The sequence below is a fragment of the Pan troglodytes genome, chromosome 10 (genome assembly GCF_028858775.2).
Source record: "Pan troglodytes isolate AG18354 chromosome 10, NHGRI_mPanTro3-v2.0_pri, whole genome shotgun sequence".
Classification (NCBI taxonomy): domain Eukaryota; kingdom Metazoa; phylum Chordata; class Mammalia; order Primates; family Hominidae; genus Pan; species Pan troglodytes.
In genome coordinates this window covers 41,737,562-41,762,164 of record NC_072408.2, presented here as the reverse complement: position 1 = coordinate 41,762,164, position 24,603 = coordinate 41,737,562, and the positions used below count along the sequence as shown (strand labels likewise).

General features: G+C 48.8%; 1 long non-coding RNA gene across 2 annotated transcripts; it reads right to left on the bottom strand.

Annotated features, from left to right (window-relative positions):
* Positions 1-12,905: 12,905 nt before the first annotated feature.
* Positions 12,906-24,163, bottom strand: LOC735533 (uncharacterized). Of its 2 annotated transcripts, none has more exons than XR_001707965.4 (3): positions 23,877-24,163; positions 19,426-19,577; positions 12,906-13,150 (listed from the first exon to the last, which is right to left on the bottom strand). It is a non-coding gene; the product is annotated as an uncharacterized LOC735533 (long non-coding RNA). The 2 variants fall into 2 exon arrangements; XR_170195.6 differs by lacking the exon at positions 12,906-13,150 and adding an exon at positions 15,475-15,702.
* Positions 24,164-24,603: the final 440 nt, after the last annotated feature.

Sequence of the window (24,603 nt, the reverse complement as noted above, 5' to 3'; positions counted from 1 at the left end):
AGCAAAGTTGAGTGTGGGCATCTGACAAAGTCTTTATGATCCTAGATGCACTTACTATACCTTCTTCCTCCTCCTCTGCCTTGGCTAATGGGCTGTGGGTACCCACCACACAGAGGGCTATAAGACACTCATTGTGGCTGATGCAGAAGCTGGGCCCTGCCCTCCTGGCCTTCTGAGGAAAGTGATTATCATTTTTGGCTTGTTTTTCTACTATCCCTTTGCCCCCAGCAGGACTGAACCTTTCCACTCTTACCATCTCTGGGTCCCTTCAGATCTTTTATAGCCTTGAACTACCTGCTACAAGATTTTTTTCTGTCCTAAGAACGGAAGTCCGGTCTGCTTCCTAACATTAATCCCTTCCACACGGCACAGCCTCGTTTCCTCTAGATCAGAGAGATGGCTTCTGGATTCATCTTTCCCTGCAATCCAGCTTCTCCTCCTGGGGCCCTCATACTGGAGACTGGGATCATCATCCAGGCTTTTGCACTGGGCCAGGAATTTGGGAGTCATCCTGGATCCGTCTGCCCCTGTCAACCTTTCTCTGTCAATGGATATTTATTGGGCATCTCCAACAGCCAGGCCCTGTTCATGGTGCTGAAGAACAGCATGTATAAAACAACCCTGCCCTCACAGGGCGATCACCAGTGACCTGTGGTGTGGAGTTTCCTTTTACCTCTGTCTCCTCCTTCCCACTCTCACCATCCTTGGTCCTCCTCTGTCACCTGGAATACTCCACTTGGTAACCAGCATGATCTTATAATGCTAGTTTTACCCTTGTCAGCACTTTGCCAAAAACCTCAAATAAAGACTTTTTTTAAAATGTGCAATGGAAAAATAAAGTTATAAATTATATCATAACCATTGGACCTCTTTTTAAAATGCACTGAAGCCTTATAATGTTATTCATGGATATATATCTATGGTAAAAATAGAAAAAATATGTGATGGTGGTGCCTCTGAAAGGGAGGGGAATGGTACTGGGGAAGGGACAAAGGGAACTTCAACTTTATCGGTAATGACCTGTTTATTTTGAAAACTCAAGAGCAAAATTGACAAAATTTTAACAGTAACTTAACAAAACCTCAAGTCTGGATAGTGGGTTCAAGAGTGTTACTTTATATGGACAGGCAGTGACTCATGCCTATAATCCCAGCACTTTCAGAAGCCAAGGCAGGAGGATCTCTTGAGCCCAGCCATCCTCCCGCCTTGGTCTCTTGAAGTTTGAGACTAGCCTGGGCAGCATAGTGAGACCCTGTCTCTACAAAAAAAAAATTAACAGCAACTCAGGAGGCTGAGGCAGAAGGATTGCTTGAGTACGGGAGGTCAAGGCTGCAGTGAGCTATGACTGAGCCACTTCACTCCAACCTGGATGATAAAGCAAGACTCTGTCTCAAAAAAAAAAAAAAAGTGTTGCCTGTAATCCCAGCACTTTGGGAGGCTGAGGCAGGTGGATCACTTGAGCTCAGGAGTTCGAGACCAGCCTGGCCAACATGGCGAAACCCTGTCTCTACCAAAAATACAAAACATTAGCCAGATGTGGTGGGATCAGTCTGTAGTCCCAGCTACTCAGGAGGCTAAGGCAGGAGAATCACTTGAACCCAGGAAGCGCAGGTTGCAGTGAGCCAAGATCTCACCACTGCACTCTAGCCTGGGTGACAGAGTGAGACTCCATCTCAAAAAAAAAAAAAAAAAAAAAAAAAGGAGTGTTACATTAGTTGTCTATATTGTAGATACACTTGTCAAAATTTAAGCCATAAAACCCTCAGTGTCCCTCACTGTTCCCACCCCCTTAGCCTGGCATACTGGGTCTTTCACAAGCTTGTGTCAACCTCCTCTACAGACTCATCTCTACACTGAAGGACTTGCAGTTTCCAAGTGCTCTGGCCTTGGGGCCTTTGCCCATGCTGTTCTCTTCTGAATGCCCTTTCCTGCTTTGCTACTTTGTTCTTGCCCTTCTGGATTCAGCTCCTGGGAGGCCCTGTGGATAGAAGTCAGATGGCTCAAGTAGGCAGCTGGTTAGGACCCAGGAGACAGAAACGTGTCTGGGGAGGACAACACTTTCTTGTCCTGGTTTCTATTCAGCTGCAACTAGAGAAACAGATCACCTGTTTCTTGTTCAAAACTAGGATCAGTGAGAGGAGGGTGGAAAGGGTAAGATCCTCCACAGTACCCTCCCACCTCCCAGCCTCTTGCCACATAGACTAGCCCCAAGGCAGAAACTTCCCAGCAGAAAAAGGAAAACTGATAACCTCATTCCTTGGTCTAGCTCTGTTAGGATTATCATCTGGTTTCCCCTGCTGGTGTTGGAAGAGCTGTGTTGGTGCAGGCCAGTGCTATCCTGTGACTAGAGGGAAGAAGCTCTGACTGGGCCTGATTTGGCCACAAGCTCCTAGTAAGATGCTGAAAAGGAACACAAACTCTAGGCCCAGGACGCCCTCCCCATGCCATCCCACACCTGACTTCTGCGCACCTTGTGAGCAGATCAGATTTGGTGTTGCTTCTTCCACATCATCCTCGCATCCCCTTTCACAGACTCGGATATATCCCCTCATGGGAACCTATGGATCTACGGCATATCTATGGATATGCCACCCCATGGCAACTGTCCTTTCCCCTTCATAGCATACATCACCCTGAATTATAGCTGCCTGTTTATGTTGGTGTCTTCTGCACCAGGTGGTACTCCCTGATGGGGCAGGGATTGGGTCTGTCTTGTTCACAGTTGCATCTCCAGCACCTGCAACTCTGCCTGGCTCAGAGTAAGTGCTCAATACTTTTTGTTTTTGATTGAATGATAGAATGACGAGTGAACTCTATTTCCCACTAGACTGTGAGCACCATCTTGACAGGGACCATGCCCTGATCATCTCTGGATCCTTAGGGCCTATATAGTGCTTGCCACATAGGAGGTGCTCAGTAGACACTTATCGATTTGAGTGAATGGACTTCAGTTTCTCCACTTACAATCTGAGTAAGAGGAAGATATTCTTTGTCCTCTCTCCCTCCTTCTCCAACCACATTAGGGGTTGTGGTTGATGCTGTGAGGTCGTTCCTGCCTTATTCAACTTCATGTCCAAATCTTCTAATGGCAAAACACAACATGGTGGCCAAGTCTCAGAGTCCAGGCATCCCTCCCATAGCCCATAGCCAAGTATGGGAGAAGGGTGCTTCAGGGTCTCTCTCCATTCACTTTAGTCTCCAGCATTAGCCAAGATCCCACTGTCTACCCTGAATTCTTCCTGCTATTGCACAAGGCTTCTTTCATCTTACTGTATTGTCAGGGAAAATATAGCCAAGATTATCTGCTCCTCAACCTGAAGTAACATATAGATTCTGCCTAATTTTAGAACCGGTGTTAGCCAGGTGTGGTGGCTCACACCTATAATCCCAGCATTTTAGGAGGCCAAGGCTGCAGGGGAATCGCCTGAGTCCAGGAGTTCAAGACCAGCTGGAGCAATATGGCAAAACCCCATCTCTACAAAAAAAGCAAAAAAAATTAGCTGGGTGTGGTGGCACATGCCTGTAGTCCCAGCTACTCAGGAGGCTGAGGCAGAGGATCATTTGAACCCAGGAAGTGGAGGTTGCAGTGAGCCAAGATCGTGCCACTGCACTCCAACCTGGGTGACAGAGTAAGATCCTGTCTCAAAATAAAAATAAAGAATAAAACCAGTGTTTCCACATCTGGAACTTTCTTTTCAAGTTTATATCACCTCTCCTTCCAAATCAGGTCTCCCCTCCTCCAGGAAGTACTCCTTGATTAAGCCAAAAATGTTTTAATTTTCACCACTTGTCCTACTACTCTGCATCCCCACAGCACTTGTAGTTTGTACTTATTCCCTATCCTGTTTAAGTGTGTGTTCATCATCCTAACCATACTGCATAAGCAGGCACTATTTTAAGTAGGCTTGACAGATTATCAGAAATTGACAAGAAAAAATACACACCAAGAAGAAAGTAGAAGAGGATTTTTTCTTTTCTTTTCTTTTTGCTTTATCATAGAATTTCTTGTCTTGGTGCTTACAAGCTGTGTAGCACAATGAGAGGAGAATGTGATTTCTGCAAAACATTTCAGGAAGCACAAAGTATCTGTAAATACCCAGGAATAATGACCATGTCTTTTATTTGTATTATTTTTCTAATTCCTCCACTCTATAGGGCTTGCCCAAAGTCCTTGATTTTAGCCCTTGAGTGTTGGTTGGCTGACTTAGCTTTGGATTGTGGTCCCCTGAGATCGCTGGATCTTTTTAAGCTTTAGAGTTATGCCCTGCCATGTGGATGCAAGTGGAGGAAGGACTTCTCAGTGTGACCCATGAGAGGAGTGGCTCTCCTGGGCCCCAGGCCCCAGGCTGCATGCGTATGGGAGGGAGGAGGAGAAGCAAGGAAAGGAGGAGAGACAGAAGTATATACTGAGCTGGTAGTTGGGGGAAGGGTTGGCGGGTGGGGAGAAGGGAAGAGAGGAGTCTGGGCCAAGGCCAGAGGTGTCTCCCTGGGGAGTCCTCGGAGCGGGCAGCCGGACGTCGCTCCATCCTTCCCGCCTGACGGATGGGTCTGCTGCGCAGGCACAAGCTGTCGGGCCAGGCCCTGCCAAGGCAGAACAGTGGCGCTTCTGTGCGCGCTGCTCTGCTCCGCTCCGGAGGATGGGGCCCGCCCGGGAAGCCAGGGAGTGATGGAGAAAGCAGACGTCCCAGAACAGGAGCCGCGGGGTCACAGAAGCACGCCTGCCTCCCGAAACAAGGGGCCACAGGACGAGGTGGGAGGGGACCGGGAATCAACGCGGGGGAGCGTTTGGGGGAATTGTTGGTGGAAAGAAGAGAGGCAGAAGGACGCACGCTGAAGGAGCCTGGGGATGAAGAGCTCGATGATTTGGCCACAAGCCCCCTCACCTTTAAGAACAAAGCTTCCTGCATTCAGTTGCAGAGTTTTGTTTCCCGGTCAGATGCTCAGAGACCTTCCACCCTGTCCCCCACGCCTCAGCCTTGCCCATCTCCACGAGCATCTTCCGCGCCCTCGCCCGGGACTCGGAGCCCACCACCCTCCGCCTCCGCCTGGCCTGGCCCGCGAGACCCCTGCCGCTCCAGTTCGGAATCTGGGATCCGCAGGCTCCCAGATCCGCCCCTGGCCCGGCTCCGACCCGCCCGTCAGCCGCCTCCCCCTCAGCGTTAATTAAAACTTGCGAGATGGAGAGGCTGGCGCGGGCGGCTCCGTTTTATTTGCAGCATCTTTCATGCCGCTGACGATCGTAAAGGGCTTTAATATTGAAATATGGGCCATTTTCCCAGCTCCAGCCCTCGCCGCGCTCTCTCCGCACCCCCACACCCAGCCACCCCGCGCTTGATGAAAGAGCCCCTGCAAATCCATTAAGGAGAGATAATTGAAAACTCCGGGGTAATATTTAAGACCGCGTGCCGACGCGGGGTGGAGGGCCTAACTGCGCCCGCTTTGCCCGTCAGTGCTGGTGCGTGCCAGTCCCTAGCGCTCTAGGCCCACCAAGACCCCGCCGACGCCCAGCCAAGGCCCGCCGTCTTAGCGGTGCCTCCTCACTCCCTGCACTCAAAGGGCTGGCTCTGCGCTAACCTGGCTGTGCCTGGAGACCCGACTTGCCTGGAGACCCGAGTTCCAAAAGGAGCCACAGGGCACGCTGTGTGACAGATGGATTAGGGCCAGCATGCACGGGGGCCAAAGCATCTTGTCCCACTGCTTCAGCTTCGGTTTGGTGCACCAGCATCAGGCACTGCTCAAGCTTCTGAGCACGGCATCCCCTCTGCCTGCAAGCTTTTCCCTCCAGCACTTTCTACTTGCGGAACTGCTGTTCCTCTTTCAAAACCAACCCAGTTCCACCCCAAGTAAGTGCAGTGGGGTATGGAACGTGGGTGGGAGTATAGACACACCAAGATCCTGGTGTGACCATTGTTGCAGCTGCATGATGAGGACACTATACTGCTCTGTTTTCGTATGTTTTTAATGTTCCACAACAAACATGTTTAGAAAGCAGCTGAGGCATCTTCTTTTACGCCTCCCTCTCCCATAAATACAGACTACCTGTTATCTTGTACATTGATGTTCCTTAGCACATCGTGTTGCCATTATCTGTTTAAAGTCTTTCTGCCTACTCAGCTGTGACATCTTCAGAACAGGAATCAGGTCTAATTTCACTCCTTAGCCCTTGCTCCAGGCCCAGTGCAAGGCACATAACATGCGCTCAGTAAACATCACTGAATAGGCTGCTCTCTGGGTACCTAGAAGTCTCTAGGGCTTAAGGTTAGGATACAAGCACACGGAAGGAGGGTAGGGCAAAGCATGGAAGAGGGGTGGGGTCTGTGAGGCTGGGTTGGGGGTCATGTCTGTCTCCCACAATGACTGGCTTCAGGATGTTCCCAGAATGGGAAAAGGGTGGAGGACCCTGTTCTGCACTGTGATTTGGGAATCCTTAGGTCTCTACCTGGGACTTTTGGGGATGTTTCTCCACTTCACTCCATTTGGCTTACTCTCCCAATCAGGTTAGACACACACACACACACACACACACACACACACACACACACACACCCCACCACCACCACACACCTTAGACAGGGAAAGAGTGGGAAAGAGGGAAGCAGAAGAGATTATTTGAAGACCTACTTGTGCAAAAGGCATGAGTAGTTCAGGCATTTCCATGGATACCCAGCTAACCTCCTACCACAGAGCCTTTCCTACTTACCCCTGTTGCCCAGTCTACCCCAACACTGTGTCCAACACCCATACAGGGGTTGTACTCACAGGATGGCACCATCAAGGAAGAGGGGGCTGTTCTGACTCAGCCCCCCTAACCGCACATTGGCCCTGAAGCCACAGTTGCAATGATGCCCTCTCTATGGCCAGAATGAGATCCAAACCATTCCAAAGTTCCATTTCCAAACAAGGACTCCTCGTTAGAACCACAAAACATCAGAGCTGGAGGCAACCAAAAGAGCACTGTGTCCCCTCTTAGTATCTGTGGGGCAACTAAGACTTAGAAAGGGTCTGTGATGTGCCCCAGGTCACAAAGCCATTGGTAACTGGGCGGGCGGGGTGGCTCACGCTTGAAATCCTAGCACTTTGGGAGGCCAAGATGGGTGGATCATTTGAGGTCAGGAGTTCGAGACCAGCCTGGCCAACATGGCGAAACCCTGTCTCTACTAAAAATATAAAAATTAGTTGGCAGTAGTGGAGCATGCCTGTAATCCCAGCTACTCAGGAGGCTGAGGCAGGGGAATTGCTTGAGCCTGGGAGGCAGAGGTTGCAGCGAGCTGAGATCATACCACTGCACTCCAGTCTGGGCGACAGAGTGCGACCCTGTCTCAGGAAAAAAAAAAAAGCCATTGCTAACAAAACCAGTGCTAGAATCCCAGCAAGTTAGTGGTGGAGCTGGAATTAGAATCCCAATCTCTTGACCCACTTAAATATATACAATTGGTATTCGAAGTGCTTTTCACAAACATTATCTCATTTAATTCTCTCTCTCTCGATAGGATCTCACTCTGTCACCCAGGCTGGAGTGCAGTGACATGATCATGGCCCACTGCAGTCTCAAGCTCCTGGGCTCAAGCAATGCTCCCACATCAGCCTCAGGCACATGCCACCACACCTGGCTAATTTTTGTATTTTTGTAGAGACAGGGTTTCGGCATGTTGCCCAGGCTGGTCTTGAACTCCTGGGCTCAAGAAATCCTCCTACCTTGGCCTCCCAGAGTGCTGAGATTACAGGCATGAGCCACCGTACCTGGCCTCATTTAATTCTCACAAACCTATGAGATAGCGTCACAATTCCCATCTACAGATGAGAAAAATGAGGCTCAGGGAGAGCCATGATTTGTCCAGTGTCATACACGGGTGGAAAACAGATCCAGGATTTGAACCCCAGTTTGACTGGCTCCAATTCCAGTGCCCTTTCCACTCACTTCTCCAGTATCTCCCCCTACACCCCACCCCGCCAAGTCAGGCCAGTTTCCCAGACACTCACCCTTCATCCCTGGACATCTCCAGCCAGACGTCTTTTTTCTCCTTAGCCCAGCTTCCCCCACCCAGGGCAATGTTCTTTGCCCCAGATTTGGAGGTGGGGGTGTGGTAGTCCCCGCCGTGGTTCTGGGTACAGGCCTCCATGAACTGAAGCCATGCACAGCCTGGCCTCCTGTGCGCAGCCCTACTCCTGTTCGTGGCCACGGAGGCCTCAGCCATAAATCCCCAGGTCTCAGCTCATAACCATTAGCAAGCGATTGGGCTCATCAGGACGCCTTTATGAGACTCAGGTCAAATAAATGGATTGCCGGAGGTCAGGAACAAGGGATCTCCTTGGCTTGCCTTGCCTTGCTTCCGAGATGCTCCCACCACGCAGAGGTTGGCAGATTCTGTTTGACTCACAGCTGTAGGTGGAAGTGGGGGCATTGTCACAGTGGGATAAAGATGTACAGTATCCCCTGGTACTCCACACCCATAGAAGGAAAAGCGCTTGGAGAGGCACATCCTCAGATAGCCCACAGTCATTAGGGCTGGAGGAACGCACACACAGAGGCACATATACACACTCAGACCCCCATCTCTGATTCAAATCCACTCTTCAGCAACCAACCCCCCAACCCCACCCACCTCACGTCCTCTGATGTCCTCACACTCCATTCCTCCCGTGAGGTATTTCCTGAAACACTGCTTCTCAAACACCACTGTGCATACAAATGACCTGGGACCTGGTTAAAATACAGATTCTGACTCAGTAGATCTGGGGTGGCACCCGAGCTCTGTTTTCTAACCAGCTTCCAGGTAAGGCCAGGGCTGCTTCTCCAAAGATTTTAAGCAATGGTCCTCCCACATTGGAAGGGTAGGGGCTTTCAAAATGTAAAAGAGATAGGAGTGTGCAGTTTGGGAAAGCTCCTCTCCCACTCCCATCCCCCAAATGCTGCTGTGCACACCCAGGTGACTGAACTGTTTCTAAATGCTGTTACCTCACTCTTTACATGGCTCCCTCTCATTCTTCAAACCTCAGCCCAAGTGTCACTTCCTCAGAGAAACTTTCTCTGACCACCCAACTTATTTTATTTCAGAGACGGAGTTTTGCTCCTATTGCCCAGGCTGGAGTGCAATGGCATGATCTTGGCTCATGGCAATCTCCACCTCCCGGGTTCAAGCGATTCTCCTGCCTCAGCCTCCCAAGTAGCTGGGATTACAGGCATGCGCCACCACGTCTGGCTAATTTTTGTATTTTTAGTAGAGACAGGGTTTCTCCATGTTGGTGAGGCTGGTCTCGAACTCCTGACTTCAGGTGATCCGCCCGCCCCAGCCTTCCAAAGTGCTGGGATTACAGGCGTGAGCCACCATGCCTAGCTGACCACCCAATTTAAAGGGTCCCTGCTCCACCCTGTCTGTGATTACCCACTTCACAACAGGTCTCAAAATTGCATGTATGTATTTGCTAACTTGCTTACTTATTTTTTTGTCTGTTTCACTCTCTGAAATGTACGGTCCTTGAGTTCAGGGATTATGCCTGTTCCATTTATTCATGAATTCTTGGCAACCGGTGCCTAGTGCATAGTAGATACTCAGTAAATATTGCTGGATAGGCCAGTCACAGTGGCTCATGCCTGTAATCCCAATACTTTGGGAGGCTGAGGGGGGCAGATCATTTGAGGTCACGAGTTAGAGACCAGCCTGGCCAACGTGGTGAAACCTCGTCTCTACTAAAAATACAAAAATTAGCTGGGCGTGGTGGCACACGCCTGTAATCCCAGCTACTCTGGATGCTGAGGCAGGAGAATCATTTGAACCTGGGAGACACAAGTTGCAGTGATCCAAGACTGCCACTGCACTCCCACCTGGGTGACAGAGGGAGCCTCTGTCTCAAGAAAAATAAAAAAAATAAAAAATAAAAGATTATCTGAAAGAGTATCTGAATCCAGGACTGAGGCCACAGGTAATCTGAGAAAGTATCTTGGAGGAAGGAAAATGGGAGGAAAAGAACATAGTGTGAAGGACTTAGGAAAGGTGACTCGAGGGAAGTGGGAGGCAAGGGTATGCAGATAAGATTGGCCCCATTGGTCCTGGGTTGATATGACAGGGGTGAGGAAGGGTCCCGGAGGGAGAGATCCTGGGGGTAGCAGCAGATGCCGCAGGGTCTTGGAAACCATAGCAGGCACTAAGAAGACACATGGGCTTCCCTCCACCTCATGGACAAGGACCTTCATTTATTCATTCTTTCCTACACTTGACAAATTCTTACTGAGATCTTATTAGGCACCAGGCACTGTGCTGGGTGCTGAATATTCAGGAATGAGCACAATGGGTCTGGTTCCTACCCTCCTAGAGATTACAGTCCAGTGGGAGAGACTGACAGTAAACATATTAATATGTTACAGTTGGGCCAAGTCTACAAAGGATAGGGTATGATAACAGGTATGATGGGTGGTTCCCTAGGGAGAAGATTCCCTAGGGAGTGACCGTCACCCAGAGTGCTGATGGGTGGAGGTCTTCCTTGCCAGCCCCCTGCCAAACTTTCGTCCTGGACATTCCTGCATTCCTCTGCACTGTCCCTTTAAGAGGAGCGTCTCTTCCCTGAGCAAAGGCGGTTCGGGCACACAGCCTGAGCCTGCCAAGGTTGTGGGCTATAAATCAACGCTGGCACTCCCTTGGCAGTGGGCTCTCCTCTGAGCTGCCCAGATGGCGGGCAAGCCTGGGGCTCCAGGGGCAGCCAGGCACTCAGGAGGGGGGAGGCGGGCATGGTGGGGACACAGCTGGGCCCCAGGCTCCTGATGGCAGCTGCCCACCTCTGTCTAAGGGCCCTAGGCCAGGGAAAATGCCAAAGTCCTTCTATTCTAGCCCCAGGGACCTTCTGACTCCCAAGTCAGTCTGGCATGGGGCTGTTGGGATTATTGTTCCCACCCCAGCCAGGGACCAGGGCCTTATAGGCATCCTCTGAGACCAAGGGTCTTGGATGACCTCTTGGGATCACAGTCTGCTCTAACATTCAACCTGAAAGTTCTGCCTGTGGTTTGACCTTCTTTCCTCTTGCTGTAGCCGAGGTGTCTTCTTTTACCCTGCATGAAAGATGAAAGACAGTAGCTCCCCATTTAGTGGGGGCCTTGGGACTGTGTGATATCTCCCTCCGCCTTCACTTTAAGCCTCCCAGAAAAGCAGGATAAAAAGATTCTTCAAGGTCAGTTGGAGAGATGGAACTCTGCCCTCTTGGGGGTTGCCATCCCTCTGCCACCCTCACAGGTGCTGTGACAGAGGGAACATATGTTGCTCCTACCCCAGAGGACAGAGACAACATCTTAGCAGCCACAGCCCCACAGAGCTGGGCTCAGCAGGCCTTGACAGAACTGGAAAGGCAGGCTCTCTCCTGGGCCTGGGCCTGGCCTGAGCCTGGGTTGTGGGTGGAGGGGTGGAAGCAAAGCCTGTAGACCCCTCCCAGAAAGGAATCAACAGGCTTGACTGCTCTCCCCACGCTCACTCCCAAACAGTAGAACAGTGGAAAATTCATGGGTTCCAGAACAATAGAGATTTCCTGGGATGTCCTTGTCCTCAGATTCTCTGTGAGAAGTCAGAGTTTACAAGTCCTTAGAGATTCTTTCTCACACACTCATCATACAGATTAGGAAACTGAGATGCAGAGAAGTTCACCCAGGTCTTTTTCAGGTTGTTTTTACTACACCACATTTGCCACCTGAACAGAAACTCCCAGAGCTACCACTAAGCAGGATGTATTAGACTCTAAAGGTAGTAGTATAGATGGAGGTTAGATAACAAGTAGAACTTTCTCAGAATAGTAGGTCACAGAAGAAGATGAGAAGCAAAGTAAAGAAAGTGCATTCTCTAAAATAGTGGGGTGGGGGCGGGAGGGATGGAGCCAAAGAATCAGGTTAGAATTTTGCAAAAAGATAGAAATATAGAGAACACAGGAGAGGGAGCTGGCATAGAGCCCAGAGCAAGGGCAACTGGGGTGTAGAGCTTCTAGGGTTCTTCATTCAGGACCCCTAGATTTCATCTGTCCCAGTCTTCTGGGTATCACCAGTAGTTTAAAGTCAGGCCTTATCTGGGCTGATTCTCTTGGCTTTCTCCTTGTTCTCCCGGGATGGCTTATCTGGCTGCCAGAGTCATTTGCCGTCTCTAATTTGTGTTTAAATTAAAGTTCCCACAAACAGAGGTTTAATGTGCTGTTATCAAGAACTCCCAGGCCCCCTGCAGCTCTGGGAAGTTGAAGGGGCTGGGGAGAAGAGGTCAGTCTGTGCGCATCCCATCAAAGCTGATCCCACTGGCATTGGACCTGGAGTGGATAGCCCAACTAAGTGTCTCCGTCCTTGCTGCTCCATCCAGAATGGTGATGACAGGGGGCAGGGCAGGGAAAAGGATGCTCACAAAGGGCCTGGGACCAACATGCCTGTTCAGGGGCTCCTGGGTGGCTGTTCACCCTTTTTCAGGATGGTGAGGAGAAGGCAGGGGAGGTGGGCAATGAGAACAGGGCAGGGGGTGGAAAATAAGGTGAGAGCAGGAGGCTCCATTCTTTAACACTTGTGTATGGCGCTCACTGTGTGCCAGCACTGTTCCTGGACACCTCATAACTAAAAATTCAACCTTCTACACAACCTGTAAGGCAGGTGTTATTATCATTAGCCCCATTTTTATAGATGGGGAAACAGAGGCATGCCCAGTATCACACAGCTAGTAAGAGGCAGATCCAAGGAGTCAAGCCAGTGCCGTCTAGCTCCAGATTCCCAGTGCTATGCTGACACTTAAGCCAAGATTTATCTGTCACCCTCCCAATCCCTTGATCACAAGGTGAGGCTTCTCTTTGCCAGAGCAACTGAGACAGAGTGAAGCTCCCATCCTGCTCCCCTGATCTTTACCTCTCTGGGCCGCAGTCTTCTCATCTGTAAAATGAGGATAAGATACTAAGAGGGGTTGAGGGTCTGGGAAGGTTTAATGAGACAGCTTGTCAGTGACCAGCACAGGGTAGGTCCCCAGCAGTGGCTGCTTCCTTCTCTGTGGTCTAACCATGAGCCTTCCTGCTGTGCCTTCCTGCACTGCCTCTTAATTCTGCTTTCAAAGGAGCTAGCGGCAGTGATCCTCGCCCCTTAAAGAAAACCCTCAGGAGAGCGTTGTCCCTCATTCATTTGTCCAAATTCTCTCTCTTCCTCTGGGAAACCCTGAAAAAGAGGGATAATAAAGCTGAACTGGAGCCCCAACCTGCTCTGTCCCCACCTCCTCTGCACCCAGGTGAGCCAGTCAGGGCGGCAACAGAAAATAAATGACACATTCGAAAGGGTTTCACTGAAGGGTTTAGTGATGTGACAGTTTCTAAAGGCATAGACCAGATGAAGAAAACTAATAAGGGCTAGTGTGGCACTAGGATAGAAATATCTCTACCAAAGCCCAATGCCAACTGGGGTCACGGGACACAGGAGAGAGGCCACTCAGCAAAGCTGTGACCATGGAGGAACCACAACCACCACCAGAGCTTCAGGCAGGCAAAAAGGGGGAGTGACAGGGAATGGGGGAAACAAATACCCTGACTCCTCTCTCCCCCTTCTCAGCTGGGACCTCTATTGGCTGAGAGATCAGGGGGCCCAGGTGACACAGTCTGCAGAGATCAGCCTCCCTGGGCAGAGCAGCACAGAGAACACAGTGGGGCAAACAGAAAACCATCCCCATCCCATCCCACCCACGAGTCCCTGCTCTGATACCAAAGCCTTCTCTCTGCTGCTTTGTTGCCACCTCTGTCACTGCCTGCAGCCAAACAGTGACTGACAGGGAAGGAGAGTCAAGACTCCTTCAACACAAATACTCCAGTTCACAAGGAAGGTGGGATCCAGGCAGAGGGCAGCTTGAGGGAAGAGGGCTGTGTCTGAAGGGCAGCAGGGCAGGGACTGCCCACTCCCAGCATGGAGAGACAAAGAGAAGGACCGCACTGGGGGTGAGGATGTCAAACGGCGATAGTAAATGACTCTCTTTCCTCAGCATATGATACAAATCACTGTGGATCTTCCTTCCTCCTCCCCTCTCTAGACCGGGAGCCCCTGTGGGGAAGGGATTTTGTCTTGTTCATCCTTGACATCTAGCACAGTGCCTCTTAGGGGCATAATCAGAATTTATTGAATAAATAAGCAAATAGATATGTAAACGAATGAACAAACCCATTTGCAGCTCATATGCACAGCCCTGGGCCCTGGTCAGGGAGCACTGTTGAATGAATGACATGCAGCATTCCTACAGAAGTTTTATTTCAATCAGTTCCATCATCTACCACCTCAGGTTTCCTTTCAGCCACTCAGTCACGGGCCACACAGCCCACGTTTGTCTCCACGCTGGCCAGAGGCTGTGCTTTGATAGCACCCACTCAGATGTGCAGTGACCTCATCTGGCTCCTCCTGATGGAGGAATAAGGGGAGTAGCAAGTGACTTCCTTTCTCACAGCAGCCTTTCTCTGAGCTCTTTCTTGAGAGAAATCTTGATCCATGGCAAACCGTCTGTGGTATTCTTGGCTGCAGCCCTTGGCAGGAGATGGGAGGAGGGAATGACAGTGCCAAGGAGGCAGCTGAAGGATCGTCACCCTGGGAGCCACAGCTCTGGCTTGCTTTTTCCAATGGGCCATAAAGACTGAGGGAGGCAGGCGGAAGCAGGGGCACCAGACTAACAAACTAGAGTTTCAAGTGTTGTCCCCATGCGAAGCCGACCTGGCGAAGTGGTTAGACACAGACACTGGGGCTGGGCTCAAGATCCCTGTTCTACCACCTGCTGGCTGTACAACCTTGGGCAAGATACTTGATTACCATGCCTCAGTTTCCATATCTTAAAAAATGTGAATAACGGTAATGCCTACTTCACATGGTGGTGAAAAAGTAGATGAGTTAATAGTTATGAGATACAGCCAGGCCTGGTGGCATGGGCCCATAGTCCTAGCTACTCAGAAGGCTGAGGTGGAAGGATTGCTTGAACCCAGGAGTTCAAGACCAGTCTGGGTGACATAGCAAGACCGCTCACCCCCTTTTTTTTTGAGATGGAGTTTCACTCTTGTTGCCCAGGCTGGAGTGCAATGGCATGATCTCAGCTCACCGCAACCTCCACCTCCTGGGTTCAAGCGATTCTCTTGCCTCAGTCTCCGGATTCCAGGGATGAACCACCACACCCAGCTAATTTTTGTGTTTTGTATTTTTAGTAGAGACGGGGTTTCACCATGTTGGTCAGGCTGGTCTCGAACTCCTGACCTCAGGTGATCTGTCCACCTCGGCCTCCCAAAGTGCTGGGATTACAGGTGTGAGCCACTGCGCCTGGCTGCAAGACCCCCATCTCTCTAAAATGAAAGTTTTGAACTATTTAGGAGAGTACATGATCCATGGTAAGCTCTATATAAGTTTTGTTACATAAAATTAAGGTTCTAGTCCCATAAACTTTTTTCTGTAATAAGCTGCTCAGCCTTAGATACCTCTCATATTTGCTGTGAGAAGTGAACAAATGCATGTGAAAACTATAATGTGTTTATAATTTTTATTATTTGTCATCAAGATCATGTAAGAGACCTGATTTAGCAGAGGGTGAAGGGATGCGAAAGGGGCTGTCAGTCATCAACTTTTGATTATCTGCCTTGTTAAGGTCCCCTTCTTGTCAACATCATCAGCTCTTTGGCTTGTTCAAGTCTTTTGTTGACAATATCCAGGCCTCTCATGGTCCCTCCCACACACAACGGGCCGCACAGCAAGGGCTGGAAGGAAAAAGCCTTTGAAAGCAAAACAGGTCCTTCCCTTCCTTAGCCTTGAAGCGGGAGTAACCACTAGACAGAAGGCTGTGAGGGAGGACTCTGGCACTTCCACTGTGGCTGCTTTGCCTTTGGGCAGGAGGGGAAACTGATCAGCTCCCTCTGTGGTAGGGCCACAGGAAGAGATGTTGGTATTTGTAATGAAGTGCTAGGAATAAAAACACATACATGGCCGGGCGCAGTGGCTCACGCCTGTGGTCCCAGCACTTTGGGAGATCAGGGCGGGCGGATCACAAGGTCAAGAGTTTGGGACCAGCCTGGCCAACATGGCGAAACCCCGTCTCTACTAAAAATACAAAAATTAGCCAGGCGTGGTGGCGGGCACCTGTAATCCCAGCTACTCAGGAGGCTGAGGCAGGAAAATCACTTGAACCCTGGAGGTGGAAGTTGCATTGAGCTGAAATCATGCCATTGCACTCCAGCCTGGGCAACAAGAGCAAAACTCGGTCCCAAAAACAAACAAACAACAACAAAAAAACCCCAGAAAACAAAAAACAACAACCAAAAAAACCCATACACACATACTTATCCCAGTGTCCAGAGCAAATGTTCTGCCACTTACTGCTATGGGTGTGATTTCAGATAGCTACTTAAACCTGAGTTTCAGTTTTTCTCATCTTCAAAATGGAAATATTGATGCCTAATTCAAAGGGTGAAAATTAGTGAACTATAGAAACCCCTTGGTGTATGTCTGGTCCAATAAATGGTAGCTCTTATTAGCTAACATTTTGTAATATCTGCCCACTATCTCCTCCAAGGGATGGAGAAGTAATGCTGACTTCCAGACTAGGAAAGGTAGTGGTAGCAGAAAGTGATTTACAACTCTGACTTTTTTCACATTTTCTTTCCAGAGCACATAGTAAGTTCTTGTTGGTTCATTCATTCATTGAACAGTGTTTACAAGTTTGAACAAGCTTGAACAACTTGCCATCATTTTGTTCACTTGTATTCATCTTACTCTCACCACTAGAACTGCAAGGTCCATGAGGGCAGAGGCAGTGTCTGTTGCTGGGTGAGTGACTGGATTGAGCTCAAAGCATGTCTGAAGACTGAAATGGGCCAGGCAAGGAGATGGAAACTGGAGGCCTGGATTCTGGCTCAGTCATACCTCCAAGAACGTAACTTTCCCTCGACCCTGGAGTCTTCACAGACCTTCCTTCTGCTGTGAGGCCCTGGAGAATCACTTGAGACCAGACTCAGGAAACTCTTCCCTGATGGGAAGACATTCATTCATCCACTCCACGTCTCTGAAGCCCCAAGAGAAGGATCTGAATCCCCTAGTCTGAAGAGTCAGCAAGTGTCCAACATAGCAATCTTGATAAAAAGGGAGAATCGATAAAGGAGGGAGCAGCCCCACCTCAGTAACAATAGAGGGAGGAAAATTCCAGCTAGTACATGTACTTAACATGAAAGCAGACATGTGCCAAGACCCTGCTTTCATGGATATTAGGTGTTCCCAAATATAAGAAACACCCATTCTTGCCCACAGGCCTCACTGGATACTATCCAAGATGTCTAGAGAATAAGAGGAAAGAGAGAATCATAATATCCAAAAGGTGGAAACAACCCAAATGTTCACCAATAGATGAACGGATAAACAAAGTGTGATATATCCATACAATGGAATATTAGTCAGCCCTGAAAAGGAATGAAGTACTGATAAATGCTACAACATGGATGAACTTTGAAAACACTATGCTCAATGAAAGAAGCTAATCACAGAAGGTCTCTTATTATATGATGCCATTCATATGAAAGTCCAGAGTAGGGAAATCTACAGAGACTGAAAGTACATTAGTGTTGTTAAGGGCAAGAAGGAATATGGGGGGATAGGGAGGTGATAGCTAAAGGTTACAAGATTTCTTTTTGAGGTGATGAAAATATTCTAAAATTAACTATGGTGATGGTTCAACATACTTGTGAATATACTAAAACCATTGAATTGTACATTTCAAATGGTGAATTGTATGACACATGAATTATACCTCAAGAAAGTTGTTTTTTAAAAAGACAGCGTAAGGGGTGGGGGGAAGTTGAGATGAAGCAGGAAAACTGTGATCAGAAACAAAGCTCAGGGGCTGTCTGGCCTGGCTGCCCTAAGTCAAAGCCTGCATTTCATACAGGTAATGTTAGGGTAGCCCCCAAGCCATGATTCGGAAAGATAAATTGACCCCAGAAGGTATAGGGCTGGGTCCCTTCTCCCTTGACAGCTCCCTTTCTGTGTTTTTTCTGGCACAAGAAACTCTGTCATCTTGTATAAATAGGAGAAATTTATGGCAGTTTTCCCTCTTCTTCTCCCTGGTGGGCTACTAGGAAAGGTCTAGGGGGAGGAGGGAGCCTGAAATTCCAAAAATATAAATGTGGAAAGACTGGAGGGGGTCGAGGAGTCTCTTTGCCTGCCTTAGCTCTGGCCCCAGCTCTCCTTTCCCTTTGCATGTTTGACCTTCTGGGTGATGAGGAGGGTAGAGAACTGGTGCAGCCCGTCCTCGCTGCAAGCCCAAAAGAGATGGGTCCCAAAGCAGATATCCGACAGGAGGGGCACAAGGGAAATCAAGGAAATAGGCTTGGCTGTCCCATGAAATTATTGGAGGAGACACAGACCACTGCCCTCCTTCCTGGATTTGGCTATTTTTGTACTTCCCTGTTTGTTGAGGCAGCCTGATACAGTGGGAAGAGAACTCGTCCTAGATTTAGAAAGATTGACAGAGAAACTAAGGGTGTGACCTTAAGCAAGTCATATCTTGTCTCCGGGCCTCACCTGTAGAAAGAGGGAGGGGACTGAATTTATCAGGGGTTTTCAAATGATTTTAACTCTGGGGTCCTTCCTTCAAATAAAACCGTATGCAGTGACCCAACATGAACATGAGTAGTAGGCTGCTGAGCTTCTTGAAGGTAGGAATGGGAGTCTCAGGGCCCCGTGGTGACTGGCGAGAGGCTTGTCCAAGCACAAGATGATCTCCATGGCTTTTCCAGCCCTGTCCTCAGGAGGGATTTGCCCCCATGGTGAAGAGGCTCAGTTCTGCACACCCAGTGGGCTTGAAATCCAGCTCCACCCACTCCTGTGTGTCCCTCAGCACATAACTTACCTTCCTTGAACCTGTTTCCTCGTGTGTAAATTGGAATAATAGTAACACATATCTCAGAGGATTGTCACATAGATTACACTAAATAATGTGCATAGAGTCCTTCGCATACTATCTGGCCCAATAAATATTATTATAGTTATTCTGTGATCTGATGTAATCATTTTTTTATTTTGAGACAGAATCTCATTTTGTAGCCTAGACTGGTACACAGTGGCATGATGTCAGTTCACTGCAACCTCCGCCTCCTGGGTTCAAGCAATTCTCCTGTCTCAGCCTCCCAAGTAGCTGGGATTACAGGAGTGTGCCACCATGTCCAGCTAATTTTTGTATTTTTTAGTAGAGATGGGGTTTTACCATGTTGGCCAGACTGGTCTCGAACTCCTGGCCTCAAGTGATCCGCCTGCCTCAGCCCCACACAGTGCTGGGATTACAGGCGCGAGCCATCGCACCTGGCCTGATACAATCTTTTTAATTTGAAATATCTGGTGTGAGAAGGTGAATTAGAAAGGATGACAGCAAAACTGCTATAACACAAAGGCCCCAAAACACAGTAGCATATAGAAAACAGAAGTTTATTTCTCACTTAGTCTGGGAGGAAGCGGTTCCAGACAGCAGGCAGCTCTGTTCCTCCTAGTCAGTCAGGGACATGTGTTCCTTTCATACCTTTGCTTTGTCTTCCCTTAGGGATGTCTTTTCAGTTGCCTGGTCAAACCTGTCTCAGGCACATCTGCCCAGCTCATGAAAGAGAGAACACAAAGGAGAATTTACCCAATGTCATCAGGCTTTGAGGACATGCTTGCCTCACATTCCCCTGTGTCTACACCTGGCAACAAGAGCAGCTGGGAAATGGAGTGTCCAGCTGGGTGTCTCTCTACCCTCGTGCAGCAAGGAAAGAAGAGATTTTAGTGGACAATGGGCAGTCTTAATCCAGGGCTCAAACCCACACCCGAGCTGTCCTCTTCCTCTTCCCAAAGGAAGGGAAATAAAGTCTACAGCCCAGAAAACAATGTGACCACCCATCCCCTACCCAATCAGGTCCCTGCCATTCATCCCAAGATCAGCAGTCTCGGGAAAGTGGCTTGGAAGCCTCCCTCCAGAAAGACCACCCTTTTGTCCATCTTCTTCACATGGGTGGATGTGAGAAAAGTTTCTCTCCCCACTGCCTGCCTGCCACTCCCTGTCTCAGTTTCAGCTCACGCTCTAGCCCTTTGTTCCAAGTCACCAAGAGTGACTACGAATGTGGGGGAACAGGAGGACCTGAAACTTCATGGAAATCGAGACTGGGACACAGAAGCCATGCTCAGAGGCAGCCTAGGTGAGGGTTCTGATGCCAGGAAATCCAGCTACTACTGTGTAACCTAAAGCGGGGATTAAGCTCTCAGAACTTCAATGAACTCTTTTGGAAATAGGGATAAGAAGCCCACTTGTCAGGGCTGTTGTGAACATCAAATGTGATCATGTATGTACCTAGTACATAGTATGCCTTCAATAAATGGTAAGGCAAACCCAAGGCAAATCGAATTCATGTCCATTACTCTGACCCAGCCTTTGCATAAATTCTTTTTTCTTCTCCTTCCTTGTCAATGCATGGCTCCCTCCCTCTTCACTTCCTATCCTCATTCCCCTACCATCTGAACCCTGATCTGGAATCTCTTTTCTCATGAAATCTTCCATGATTGAAAAATTCCTGCTTGGCCACTTCCCACTCCAATACTCTATCTGCGCCCATCTTCCATCTACCCCATGGTCCTGGCCCAAGTTTACACGTGTCCCATCCCTCCCTTCAAAAAGCATGCAGCAATGGAAGGGCTTTAAGTTTGTCATCAAGCAGATCAGAGTTCAGATGCCAACTCTGCCAAGTTCTAGCTTTAGAACTTTGTCAGATCACTTCCTCTCTTTGAATCTCTGTCTTCCCAACCCTCTGGTGAGGTCAAGTGTGTGTGGGCTGGTACATAAAGGATATTTAATCTCCTCTGCTCTACTCAACCTCCCCCAACTCACACTCCCAGGACTAACTCTCTACCAAAGGGAGTTATTAGACCAAGAAAGTAATTCTCCCATTACCAGCCCCACCCCAACCCTGCCCAGAGAAAAAGAAGTGACTTCGAGTCTATGGGTCTTGGAGGGACCACCAACCCAAGAGCTAGAGCAGAAGAAGGACTTGGATATCCTAGCTTCCAGGGTTATAGGATCTCTCCCCAAGCCCTCATATGGAGCCCCAGTTGCAGGACTAGCTTCAGGGATAGGAGTGAAAGAGTTGATCTGATTCCAATCTTAGTCTGTAAGTAGTAGCTCACCTGTGCCTCTATTTTCAGCCTTCCTAGATCAGAAGAGCAACAATATCAATGACAACTAATGCTTACATAGTGTTTCCTATGGGATGGGCATTGTTCCAGGCTCTTCGTACATATGACTCATTTAATCCTGACAGCAGCCTTTGGGCTAGGTACTATTAACCCCATTTTACAGACAAGGAAACTAAAGCACAAGGGGTTAAGTAACTTGCCTAGGTCATACAACTCACATAAGGCATGACTGAGATTCAAAACCAGGCCGTCTAGCTCCAGAATCCATCCTGTTAACCACGCTGCCATAAAAAGAGCTAACATTTACTGGCAGTTTCTATGTGCCAAACACTGTGGAAAACACATGGCATGTATTTCTTCTAATTCCAAATAACCCCCTGAGATAAGTTCTATTATTAGTATCCCTGTTTTACCGGTCAAGAAACTAAGGCAGAGAGAAAAGTTAAGCAACTTGCCCTGAGTCACACAGCTAGATATTAATAGTTTCAGAACCCCTAGCTGTTTTGCCTCAAATCCCACCTCCCCACCCCTGCTCGAAGCCCCTCCTCTTCTAGGTGGGTTGTTTAGTTCCTATCACCAGTTCTTCACAAATCTGCTTTACCCCCCACAGCCTACAACCCTTGTTCTCCAAAACTCCTGTTGACCTCCGTCCCTTTCCCTTCCCACTTTCTCCCTAGTCCCTCCGCGCCCCACAAAGTCCCCCAAACCATTCTGTCCCTCTCCCTCTGCTCCCCACCCACCCTCCCCCACAACTCCTGCTGAAACAGATGAATTTCACCAAGAAAGACCATCAGACTTTCCCCAAGCAGGCCCCCACTGTGCCTGATCACACACCCCCAGGGGAGGCACCACAGTAGCTAAGCTGGAGACCCAGAAATAAAATCCTCATTCTACTTCCCTGCCCCCTCTTCCCATCACTCATCTGGGAATCCAGGGCGAAGAAGGGAGCTAAAGTGCAGAGCATTCATTTAATATTAACAAATTGAAATGAATTCTTTTAATGCCAATTAACTTGGAGCGGCCCCTTATTAATAGTAATTTAGATTCATACTTGGGAGAAACAGGGACGGGGGCTGGGCCAAATGTGCCCAGAATGTCAATGTGACTGGGGAACTGAAAGGGGAGGGGGACAGTTTTACTTCTGCCCAGTTGGGTTCCGTTTCCCTGAGAGAAATGGACAGTCACTGGAGGCGGATCTTTGGGAAACACGAATTACTCTTGTAATTTTATTTTTGTTACTTCAAGGAATCTGAATAGTTTGAAGCCATGTCACACCATTTTAATAGTTTATTTTCACAGTAATGCTAAAAAGAAGAATTTCCTCAGAGCTGGGATTTACTTCAAACTCTCTCCTAAGCCAAACCTTACTGACCAAAGGGACAAGTCCCCAGGCCAGCTCTCTACCCTTCTTTGTTCAGAGCTAGAGCCAGAGATCAATATGGGCTTCCCCAATCCCTGCCCCTTCTACCTTAACCAAAACTAAAAGGAAGAATCAACACTGTGTGTCTCTCTGAGAAGTCTCCCCAGGAGGTAAAAGACCCAAAGGGCTGACCCCTAAGCTGTTCAGCTTACATTTAAGGAAGAAAAACAATCTGCCTGCACTTTTCTTAGAATTTAGGGAAAAAATGAGAATTTAAAATTCAATTTCATGTATCAGAGTTCTCCAGAATACAGCCAAGTGTAAAGAACTTAGTCCCAAATGAAAAAGTTGAACAGAAATTCTGCTCTCACTCGTTTTGCCGGCTTGGAGGTCAGACTGGAGGTGTCCTGAACTAGAACCAGAGCATAGGTTCTGACCCAAGAAGGACACTGTCTACTTCCCAGGCATCCCTCCTTGGCTGGGAGGAGAGGGGAGGATGAGTCCGTTGGAAGCTGAGAATTGTGGAAGCTGGAGATGGGAGTTCTGAGATGGAGGAGGCAGGCGCGTGAAGGAGGTCAGGGAAAGGCAAGTAAATCTACTAACCATTGAAGTTTATAAAATAAAAACCTTAAAAATGGTTTAACATGCAAAAGGTTAAATTTTAAAAAGAGGCCAGGTTTTCAAGAAGGTAAAATACCTCAAATTTAAACAAATAAAAACGAGGAAAATACACAAAACATTTCAAGCAAATTGTTCTTCAGAAGAGGAGAGGTTGGAATTAATCAAAAGACCTTTTTTACACACACACACACACCCCCAAGAGTTTCCCAAACAATAAATTCATTTACAAAACAAAAAGAGGAATCAACACAAAACCTCATCCACACACAGAGAAAAATAAATTGTGGTGATTCTGTAACAGCTGAAAAACTAGTGAGGGAGGAGAAAAATGAATAAACTCTAAATCTATTAGGTGATATTTATAAATAGCAAAATTGGAGGATGGAATGGAGAAAGGAGTTGAACTTATCATTAAAGAAGTAACACATGTGAAAACATAAGGTGTAACTCATCCCCAAAGAAAAGTAAACTCTCCATAAAGTAGCAAGTATACAAATTTATTGAAAAGGAAGAAAGTACCACTCACCCCCCCCCAATATAAGTGTATTAATTTGAATTAAAATTTTCTCCAAATCCAAGATAGGTTACACAAAAGAATACAAAAATATTTTTTTTCTTTCAACTAAGAGGAAAAACAAAATCCGATTTAAATTCACGAATGGGACCGGAAGGGAGGCTGTGGTTTGCAGGTGCTAGTAAACGGGGTGAGGGTTGTGAAGAGTTTGAGGGGTTAGAGGACCAGCTTACCTCGCTTTGGAGCCGCGGCGGCCAACAGGAGTGGGCAAAGGACCCTGCCAGTGCCTGAGTGATAGGGGAAATAAGGAATAGTGGATTCGGGTGCCCCTAGACGAATGAGGAGGATGGAAAGACTGGGGGTGCCCATCTCCCCTCCTCTGCCCGCCTCCCTCCCTCCGGTACCCAGGCCTAGAGAGCTACTGAAAGTTACAAATTGCTTCCATTATTAGCTCATCCCGGGCGGCCTGGTCATTGGCCAGCCCCTGGCCACGTGGTCCCTCGTACCAATCGATCGAATTCTAGTCGCAATTCTCTGTCTGTCCCTCGGCTCTGGGGAGAAAGGGGGGGCTGTGGCGTGGGGGCTGAGGAGGGGCTAAGGCGGGAGGGGCGCCTCATCCCTTCACCCTCCCTTTTCGCCATGTGGGGGCCCTGAGCGCCGCCCCAGAAGAGGTCGAGGGAATGTTGTGGGCTGGGGCACACCGGCACGGCAGAAACTGGAGAAAGCGAGAGACGTCGCCAGGGACCCAGGGACCTCTCTCTCCAGTTCCCCGGGCCCGCCCGGCCCTGATGGCCACTCACGCTATAGCGCCCACTCTGTCCTGGGCCATCCCGCGCCAGCAGTGTAGCCCCCAGCCCGGGCGCCTGAATGCTCTCCCTCCGGATCGCTGCTCGGGTCCCCACTTTGGCGACCGTGCCCCCGAGTCCTGCTTCCCCGGGGCCTGCTCTGTATCAGGCGCCT